An 11278-nucleotide genomic window follows, 5' to 3' on the forward strand; every position below is an offset into this window, starting at 1 on the left:
GCGCTGGGAGGTCATGAATTCCTGACATCTGTTTTGTGATCACATCCTAAGAAGTTCACCACTGTTTTGCTCATGGATGTGTTTTTCTTTCGAAAAAGCATTGCAAGCAGTAATAAGCCACTGTTAGCTGAGGTGGAGAAAAGAAGAAGTATGAAATGTCATAGCAAAGTAACCTGACATTTCCTAAGAGGTTTGCAGGCACTTTCAATACAAGCCAAGAAATCACTGGGGCTAGAGACTCAAAAACAGCTCTCTTTGCAGCTGGCTCAAGTGTTAAAGCTTAAAAAGCTGACTAACACTTCCACCCCAGCACGAAAATTGTCGCCCACGCCCATCGACAGACACCTCTAAATCCCTTCCACCCTTTACGTAAAGGCCAGGGCTTTGGGGATTTTGTGGCAGAGCCTGGGGAATTGTTGGCCTCATGCGGAGGGGTGCTCCCTCCCGCGATCCCTGCAGCGCAGCCGTGTCCCAGCCCCTGGCAGCAGCCCCACGGCCGCGCGGGGCCCGGGAAGCGCCCACGCGGGACGCCGCGGCCGCTGGCCATGGTGCTGAAATGCCGCTCCGCTGGGCGGGGGTGAGGAGCCCGGAGGATGCTCCCGCCCTGCCGCCAAGTTACTGGTTCTTCACAAACAAAATGAGTTCACCCTTCCTAGCATTTCCCAGATTTTTGTCTCCCCTCTCTGTTCTTGGCTTCCTGTCTCAAAGTTTTCTGTCAACTTAGAGCATGGCCACTTCTTTCAGCCCTCCTCTCTGTTAATGAGGGCATAGTTCAAGTGAGGAGGCCAGAAGGGAATAGCGGGGTGAAGGAAAATCTGCGTGTAGCTCAATGTCTTGACAAAATAGAAACTTTTCCAGTCAGCAGCATATCCACATTAAGAGTTCTGTCCCAGACCCCTGTTGTTCATTCCTGAACAAATGAGCAGAAGTTTCAACTCATTTATAGCAGATTTATAGCTATGCTTCAACTGAAGCAGCAAAAACTTCCTGCAGTGTAAAGGACAGGAAGACAGGAATGGTAAAGGTTTCATGTATAGGACAGAAAGGCAGAAATGGTAATAGAGTTTGGGGGTTTTTTCCCAAGTTGGACACTGGTGCTTGTGAGGTAAAATTAGCTACTCTTACTTGTATCATGGTGAGTTCTCCTCGTGAGAGACTGTATGAGTGGCAGAAAGATATTTCAGACAACAGCAGGGTTCTCAATGCCTACATTTAATCTTACTATGCAGAAGTTCTGTTAGAAAACAAACAAAACATGGTGCTTTCTTTCTCTCAAGAAACATAAAGGAATGATCATCACTTTGCCTTATCTTGTAGAGATTGATTCCCATTTTCCCCCACTGAGATTCCATTTATCTCCTTTTTTTTCCAAGAGCTAAAAAGGAAATTAAATTATGGATTAATAGCGCACATCACACAATATCAGGTCTATTAAAAAGCAGTACTGGTGAGATCCAGAGATAAAAATGATCAGCCTAAGAGACTGTAGCCATGCTTCAGAGTCTCCAGGGTGGCCTTCTAAGTGAAATAAATTGCCTCACTGCCACCAAAGTCTGACATTGTGTCAGTTCTTCCCTTGTGTACCAAGTCCACACCAAGAAAAAGATGAACTCATCATGCTGTAATAGTGCTTTGTTCATCTAAGTGACTCAGTGCTTACTTGGAATAAGATAGTAGAGAAAGGTCATATATATTTTATAGCCAACAAGGATTTGACTAGTGTAAACCATTTTTAACTTCTAAGATGATGCACCTAGGTCTGAGGATGAAGGAAGAATGATGGATGTTGTCTACCATCCCAAAGGTATGCTTGCCATGTAGCTAAACAAAAAAGTCAGCCTGTTCAGTGGTTCTCCTCGCCTCCCTTTTCAGGGAGTAAATAAATAAAATTAGCCATCCTTCTCCAGCTATATGGCAAAGGCATTATGAGAAGCTTTCTCTGTGTAGACTTAGAGTAAGCATGCAATATCACATGGAGTGGCTAATAAAGGGCTACACAGATAGTGATGTTGCTGGGAATGCGACTATTTGTTGAATTTTTGCAGCACTGTCTCATCGCAAGAGTTGACATCATTTTATGTGATGCTAGCAGCTATATAGTTTCAGTTCAGGTTTTTCTGATACACCCCAGCATTATATTTTTGTAAGTAAAACCTGTAAGTGATCTTTTTTACACATCTGAATAAGCTTAGTTTATAGCTCCATTAAATGACAAGCTTGTAGTAGATTTCCTCCTCCATATATATATATATATCTATGTAAGTATATAAATTATAACTGCTTCTAGCCTGTGAGTATAAATACCTCATTTTTGTGCAATGCAGATATATATTGTTGAGTTGCAAAGAGCAGGAGTACAAATGCTTCCTGAAGGCACACAGCTGCTCCTGCTGCACTTGAACACAGCAACCTTACCCTTGGAGCCAGCATTGCCAGCAGAATAACGCACAAAGACTCGGATTTATTCTCATAATTTGCAGCTAAACACCACTAGATGTCCTCTGCTGTCAACCCTGCCCTTACATATACAGCTGAAGTGTTGTTACCATATCCTCTCTTTACAGTTATACCCCTTGCATTGAAAAGCACATTACTACTGCCAGATTACTACAGCCTGGAGAAGAGAAGGCTCCAGGGAGACCTTATTGTGACCTTTCAATACTTAAAAGGGACTTATAAGAAAGATGGGGACAGACTTTATAATAGGGCCTGTACATATAGGACAAGGGGTAATGTTTTTAAACTAAAAGAGGGTAGATTCAAATTAGATTTAAGGAAGAAATTTTTTGCAGTGAGGGTGGTGAAACACTGGCACAGGTTGCCCAGGGAGGTGGTAGATGCCCCATCCCTGGAAACGTTCAAGGTCAGGCTGGACGGGGCTCTGAGCAACCTGATCTAGTTGAAAATGTCCCTGCTCATTGCAGGGGGGTTGGAGTAGATGGCCTTTAAAACTCCCTTCCAACCCAAACCTTTCTATGATTCTATGATTTTTTTTGCTTCATTGACAAATGCTATATGACAAGTGTTAGAAAAGGTATGATTGCAGTACGTCCTGAGCACCTGTTCGGAGGAATTGGAGGTTTTCAACCTTCCTTCCATTCTTCTACTTCACCTTCCTACTCATTTTGCCACCATCCCCTTTTTGGGGACATGAGAAATTAGTAGATGAAAGGTCTGAGATTTGGGTCTACACCAGCAAAGGATTGGCCAAGCTCTGGTCAATGGAGAGCTCTTTCTTTCTGAACATGATCTTTCCATGCTGTTTGTCATGTCTTGTCTTTACACCTGCAAAATTGTTTGGTCTCTTATGCCCACTGGAACTTGGATCAGAGCTGAACCAAGTTCTGCTAATGGGATTAAAATGGCCTTGTTATTACATGAGCTCGCAGTCTGTATGATAATGAAATCCATATATGTGAATTTATAAAAACAACTTGCTATAGAGTGGCTGGGGAGGGGATAGACACATAGTGTGAAAAGGTTCTAAGTACGTCTCAACAGAGAGGACGAGAAAGTTGTATGTGCACAGTCAGAGTGTGTTTATACAGAATAATGTATCACAAATGGAAGTCAATTTTTTTTCTCACGTGGCAAGCAGGTTTATTATCTACAGAAGTGTCTTAATTTTTCTAGGAATGCACATTGTGGGTGTCAGTTTGAGGACAGCTTCTATCTTACACAACTTGCTGAGGGCATTGATTGAGGCTTTCACTGAAGAATGGAGTTTACATTTCATGATTGTTTTAATTGCTAGTACTCTGGGCTCAGAGCATCGTTAAGGAAGAGTTTCTCTGTATTATCACTTGTAAACACTTTGTTATTTCAGGTGGGAGAAGGGAAAAGCTTTTCACAAAGGGAAACGTCTCTTGCTAGATCATTCAGGCATTGAATTATTTTTACATAAACTGGTAAAAGAAATTTCATTTATTTAAGGAAAGAGTCTATAATATAGAATTAATTATGAATCACTTGTGCTTTCAGTTTGGCAAGAATAGCCTAATGTTGCTTGATGAATCAAATGATGTCTTATTGTATAAAATTTTTTTCCTGCCCACATATTTTTGTTACCTTAGTGAAAGGATTTGAAAATGGGAGGTCTTATTTTATACTGCTTTATGTCTTGAATGTTTATTTATTCTTTACATTAGACTTATTATTTGTACTTGCTTGTGCCTAAATAATCTTAATCTATTGTGCTAAATGTTGCAAAATACCCAATTAAAAGCTACTGTTTCTGGCCTGAATAATTTGCCTCCTGGCCATGAATTCAGAAGCAATTAGCGGGTGACAATTAACTTGTCCCAGTTCAAGACACTTTAAAATGTCTTCTAAGAGCCAAAATAAAAGCAGCTTTGCCCCAACGTGGCAAATTTACCACTTGACAATTGAGGGGTCATTTTCTCATGCTTTGTCGTAACTCTTTAAGGGCCTCCTTATTTACCACTGCATGGTACACACTAGGTTTATGCCTTCAGCTTCAGTGCATAGCCATGGATGAGAGACAGCAGGTAATTGAAGCCAACAGACTGGGAAGTTTGAGTTAACCAAGCAGCAGTTATGGGCTAAGAGATCAATCTGAATTACCACAATGGCACTTTATTATCATTTGCTTTTGCAGAAGGTGTAAATGAACTGCAATGATGCACAGAACTGTGGAATAAAGGCTGGAAGCTCTTGATCCTCCTTTCCACCTAATACCTAGTGCTGGTAGATTCCCATGATATTGCTGTTTTTCCTCTTATGCCAACATTGACCATATAGTTCTGATATTGGCAATGACTTCTCTGTTTTTGCTGATGCCTCACTTTATATCTAATTATGGGGTCTCACTTTACATCTAGGTTTTTCAAGTCATCTTTTTCATCTTCTTTTTCAAGAATTCATATAATCTCCTTAAAATCAGTGATGTTGCATGACCTCTTATTTATACCTCTATAATCTTTGTTGCCTCCAGTTAAAGCAGGAGTAGAAGGGTCTGGCTCATTATGTGCACATTCCTCCAGACACAGAATGGATGTACAAACAAACTGCAGTGGCTAGTTATGTATTTGGGCTTGGCACCTGGTCTCAGTCACCTCACATTTAGTACTTTCCTCCATGAAGCTGCTTAACCTTTCAGACACAATCCAGTTTGGAAGCTTGCATGTCCATCAGGAACTAATAAAATCATCAGTACCAGCTGATAGATTTTCTATAGCTCAAAGAGAGACAGAAAGAAAAGAGGTGTCTACAGCAACATTGAGACTAAATATGTAAGAGAAAATCCCCTGGAACAGTGGTGTCTGGTTTGTCTTCTTGAACATATCAGGCTGAAAAAGTTTGCCATGATATTATGAGCCCCTTGAGAAGTATGTGCTCTGAGTGGCTGCCATATGGAGACCAGGGTTGAGGATTTCTTTCTTATTGTTCCTTATCATATAGGCTGAGTCTTGTTCTGTAAATATCTGACTTAAGAAATATCAATCTAATGATAAGAAATCACAAAGATCATTTCTTACTCATTTTGGCTGAATGTTTTAAGAGGAAAGGAGGCACTGAGGGGTCCTTCAGGGACTTGTGTAGAGTTGCAATCAGCTGCATCACCATTATAATGTCTACTATGTAGCAGAACTTGGATTAAATGCCTCATAAGAAAGCAAAATGTGTCCTGACAGCATCTCTTGTTTCAGGGGTTTCTTTTCAAGGCTCCTAAGAGACCAATTCAAATCATGACCATTGCACAGTAGTGTCATAGAGCCAGATCTAAGCCAACTCCTAGCTTATGCAGGAAGCTAAATGCAAGATTCTCCTGAGAAAAAAATGCAAAAACTAGTGATCTAAATTCTTACCATAAGAGTCATCAGCGAGGAGCCTGAGCAGCCTTCACTTGTCATTAAATCTGGGATCATAAATGAAAGAGGTTCACGCAGCTTTCTGTGCAAACACACTACACAGAACTGCAGACCTGGTACAGATATTTTTAACCCCATCTTTTCCCTCTTAAAAAATCAGCCATAAAACAGTGTAATAAACTTGCCACCTGATCTCTAGCTTAGTTGCTTGTTGGTTATCCATCTAAAGAAGGCTAACTCCTCAGTCTAGATCCCTTTTTCTCAAAGAGCTCAACAACTTAGACTGGATATTAGGAAAAATTTCTTTACTGAGAGAGTGGTGAAGCACTGGAACAGGCTGCCCAGGGAGGTGGTGGAGTCACCATCACTGGACGTGTTCAAAAAACATGTGGACGTGGCACTGCGGGACATGGTTTAATGGGCATGGTGGTGTTGGGTTGATGGTTGGACTTGATGATCTTACAGGTCTTTTCCAACCTTAATGATTCTGTGATTCTGTGATCTTCAGGTGCGTTAAGCAGCAATCCACCTCAGCAAGTCACACTAGCTCATTTATCTCTTTAGCAAGCCTGGTCCCAGTGCTGATGGGGCAGGAGATTTCAGGCAAACACTGCCAGTCTGGCACAACCGCTGGCTTCAAGATTTCTCTCTCTGCCCTTTATTGCCTCGTAAGTGAAACCACAGCAGTATAGAAAGCACTTGTAGACCTGATCAATCTGATACTGAATTCACTTTCATTCTTTCTGTAGTTTTTGACAAAGGTCATACCAGGTCCTGACAACATAAATATTCAACCTTCCAGGCTGTTTCAAGCTCTCATGATGTTGGGTTTTTTTCTTGTTTACCACTACAAAACCTAAACTGCTTAAGTACATCTGAAATGTGAATGTTGCCAAGTCCAAATGAAGTCATGAATGTTAGCTAGTAACTGCTCTGAGGGCACTAGTCTGAATGATACACAAATTGAAATTATATTCTTTTGTCATAGGCCTTCTTGCCTTAAAAAACTTTTAGGAAAAAAGTTTCCTTATAGTTTGTCTAAACTGCCATTTACATTCCCTTTTTCTCTAATCAGCGATTGCATATTAGATAAAGTTTGTCACCATGCCAACCCACTTAGAAAGGTCTTGGACAGGAAATACAGCCAGTGAGGGACAGAAGTTCATGAGAAAGAGTTTCCAACATTTTTCCAGCTGACAGGAAACTACAGTTACCACAAAGGATTTCTTGACGTTTGCACTCCAAAACATGGGTCAATAGTCAGACATTCAGCTCATGACTCAGGCATGAAAAATGTAAAACATCTGGCTCAAATCTATGCTATGAACATGCTACAGAGAGATTCATGACCTTAACCTAAAGGCTCATCGGATTCTGTTTTAAAGATGACGAGTTTCATTTGAAGAACAGCCTTGTAGGAACACTCCGCAGTATTCTAGTTGTTAGGACTGAAGCAGTGAAATGCCTTCCTTCGATGAACAGCAAATGGAGGAATAATAGAATATAGCACTATTCTGCATTATTCAAAAATAGAAAAATAGTCTTTATTTTTCCATTCCATTGCATTAGGGCTCATTTTCTTAATTTTCTTGACATTTTGAATAAGTAATGACAATGTAATAGTAACAACAACAACAATTGTATAGAAGCTAAAGCTAGTAGGAGGTCTTACCACTTGCATGGTAGGTGCTTACTTTACTCACAATCACTGTAATAACAACCTAGTTCACAAACACATTTCACATGACAGATGTTTTTCATAAACCCTGCTTCAAGTGATGACATATTTATCCTTGTTTTGCAGATAGAAGAATAAATGGCATGCCTGAAAACAGAAGCAATATTAGCTGTGCTGGGGAATGGACCCAATTCTCTTCAGAGCCAGTCCAACTTCTGTATAAGAATAGATTAACGAACTGAGGACTGATCCCTCAACACACTGTCACTCTTGAAAAATCTTTTAAGTAAAAGATAGTCTGAAATGTAGAAATGATCATGCAGTCACAGACAAATTAGTGGCAACATCAGAACTAGACCTCAGAAGATAATCACAGAAGTCCGTACAGGTGGATACAGATCTAGAGCAGTAAACCCACATCCATCTTGTTGATACTTGGCTAGCTGAGAACACAGCAAGACCAGCTCGCATCTGCCTGTACGTGTCTGCATAGGCATATCCACAAATTCCAGCCTTGTGCCTAATTCTCTCACTCACACTGCTTCATCAAGAGTAACGCAGAAGCAAGTTACTGCTATGGTTCCTCACCGTCACCCAGACACCAAGCAAAGGAATGCAATGGAACAATTTTGGTTTGCTCCCTATGTTCGAGGCTGATTCGCATCTACAGAATTGTGATTCTGAGGCATCTGGAGGAACAGCTTGAAAAAGTGCCTGTAAAATCTGCCTGCTTATGGTCAGTCCCTGTCTATATTTCTTTTTGTGGCCGTGCACCGTCGGAAGAGACAGCTGTAGTGGGTACTGGGATCCAGTGGCTGTGAGATTTTTAACTACTGATGTATTCTTTTATGCATAATTGACTAGCTTTTATTAATGGATTCTCAATTACTGGAGGAAATGCTCATGAAATATCTCCAGGTAGTGCATTTTAGGCCATTACTATAGCTGTCCTGTGAGCCTTTCTTTATGTGGCACGGCTTGCTTTCGAATTTCATGGTCTTTAGCATATCTCTTCAAGCAAATTCATTTCTTTCCCCTTGTTCCTGCTTCCCACTAAAACCCTTTTCACAGGGGGGGGCTTTTCAATGGCTTTCCCAGTCCTGGTGATAGTAATGCCTTTCTTACATTAGTTACCCTTAATTTCCTTCAAAAATCAGAGCAGGGCTGAAGTCTGGGGGGAAGTCCTCAGTCAGCACCAGGCTCTGCGCTGGTTAGAAGACAGCATTTAATGCAAACATAATCGTAAATAGGACAGATTCAGGAAGTGGTTTTAAATGTGTATATTGTTCAAGATGAAAATAATCCCATGGGACCCAGCGCATCAGCTGCTTCCAGCCTGAGAGGGAAACACAATTTGGATGGGAACAGGTGGAATTCTTCCCAGTGTGTGAGTCATTTTTTCTCTGGCTCCCCTTACAGACTTTGGTACAGATCCTAATGCAACACACACCATTCTTTTTAGTTCTTTGTTTTGCTCTAAACTCAGTCAAATAGGCAACGTGCAGGATGACTAAGCTGGTGGACAGGACTGTATTTTTCAAGGTTGTTTGTTTTGGCTGAAAATGGATTATCTTGGTTTTGTCTCTTTGCTCAAATGAAATACAGATGGATAACTTGGGCTACAGATAACCTTTGTTCCTCCAGAAAAAAAGGATTATTTCATGCCTCTATCCATGATAAGTGCTGTCCCTACAGATCAGGAGAAGGACCAAGGAAAGATAAATTAGAAACAATATTATTCAATCTTTCCTGAGTAGTCAAAACTTGATAAAAACTTGAAGATCAGATTAGGATCTGAGTTCACTAAACTTCGGGAGTATCTGCATGTGATTTTTCATTTCAGGTAAATTCTATGTCCTGGAGAGGCCAACAAATCCTGCATGGAGAAATGCATTAAAATTTAAGTGTATCACACTCTTTTGTTGCCTCTGTCACTATTGCCCTAATATTGTTTCTGCCAAGGCTCCATCATTACAGAATCTGGCAATAGTATAGATGCTATAGCACAGTACAGATGAGATTTAATGAAAAATATCCAACACACTAAGACAGCCTGACCGCTAAAGCCAGCAGTCTCCCTTCTGTTGACTAGCTTGAGCTTAGCCCTGTAAGAAGCTTCTTTCTTTATTGATTTTTCATGCGTGTTTTTTTCTCCCAGGCAAGAGAAGCAAGGAACATCATATACTCAAGTACTTCTGAGGTAAACATAAGGTGGAGAGCTGCAGCATGAAGCTCCTCATGCTTGTGGTTTCTGCATCTCTCTCCTGCTGGCTCCCTCCCTCTCTCAAGATACCTGAAACATGATAGAGCAAAAGCCCCGAGTCTTCCTATGACATGAATTTTCTCCAAGGTTTGAAGGGAAGTGGTATATGAATGGTGAAAGCTCAGAGTGCTTATAACATGAAGCTCCTTCGTTCCTTTCCGGTGCGAAGGAGCAGGAAGCGTTGGTAACTAGCACACCTCTCACTGGATTCTCCAAGAGCTGAGCCAGTGCTTTTAAGGAGTCTCCCTTGACTGATGTTTTTCACAGAAATGATCTTCCCATAAGGAAAGAGTTCTCATCTGTGTTTTGTGTCATCTGCAGCGCAGAGCCTTGAGGCTGTTGTTGCAGTCAAGGTTCCCCCCTGCTTCCAAAGGTGTTTGTTTTGCCTGGATGAGAGATTGGAAACATGTGTGAACCGTGAGTATTTTCACACAGGGCAGGAAAAACATTTCCTGGCCAGCCTTAAATATGCCCCACAGTTAGAGGTGAATGCTGACTCAAAAATCCTCTAGTCTGCCAACATCAAGAATGGAGAAAACAAGCTCTTTTGTCCCAGTGTTACCGGTGACAGACTGGTGCAGATTTTGAAGAACTTACTGAGATGACACATTTGTGCAGCATTTTGTAGGCTGCCAGGGACTTTTGAAGGCTGCCCCAGATTCACATATAGAAGAGCTAGGGCATGCTCCAGCCTGTCATCTGATGGGTTGTGTATCAGTAGATATGTGTCAGTCACTCATCCCATATGGGCAGCAGATGGGGAAACTGCTGGGTGCAATGTGCTTACAGCTGGCCTCGTACCTGCCTACAAGGTGTGGCATGGATGCTCCTGTGACAGTCAGAATTTGAACCTAAATCTCACTCCAGTGCATTCCCTTACAAACATCCTTCACATTGCTATGGAGAGCATGACTAGGTGTATGGATCATGAGCTATGTTTAAAGTTGGGTGGAAAAGAATTTTCTCCAACTTACAAAAAAGTTCACGGTTTCACTAATGCTCAGGATGAAACCAACACCTTCAAAGGTATAACAGAAATAGATAAAAGCAGCTGCCATGGAAATCCTTGAAATCCCTGGGTCTTTTACTGTGTATGTGGAAAATCTTTCTTCTTTATTTTAAAAATACATGGGCAAAATATGTATTTATGAGTATACTTCTGTATATATAAACATGTCTTCTTCTGAACGCAGTTGGAGTTACAGTTGCAGGGATGCCGATATCTAAACCTAGGGCTATTTTGGCAGAGAATGTCATCTCTGAATACAAATGTCCTCTCTGAACTTTCTTCCAGAATAAGTGTATAGACAGACAAATTACTGGTGAAACTCCCCTGAACTTACATCAGAGATTAAATTTTGTCCCATGCTCTTCCATGTTAAAACAGCTTTCTTCCAACAGTGTTGGCTTCTTCTAAAGGCTGAAAGACAGAAAAACCTGCTATACTGAGTTCTGCATGTGCTTCTACCACAATGATTTTATAAAGGCTGGCATTAGAGGGGTTTG

This window comes from Gavia stellata, chromosome 1, assembly GCF_030936135.1.
Source record: "Gavia stellata isolate bGavSte3 chromosome 1, bGavSte3.hap2, whole genome shotgun sequence".
Classification (NCBI taxonomy): Eukaryota; Metazoa; Chordata; class Aves; order Gaviiformes; family Gaviidae; genus Gavia; species Gavia stellata.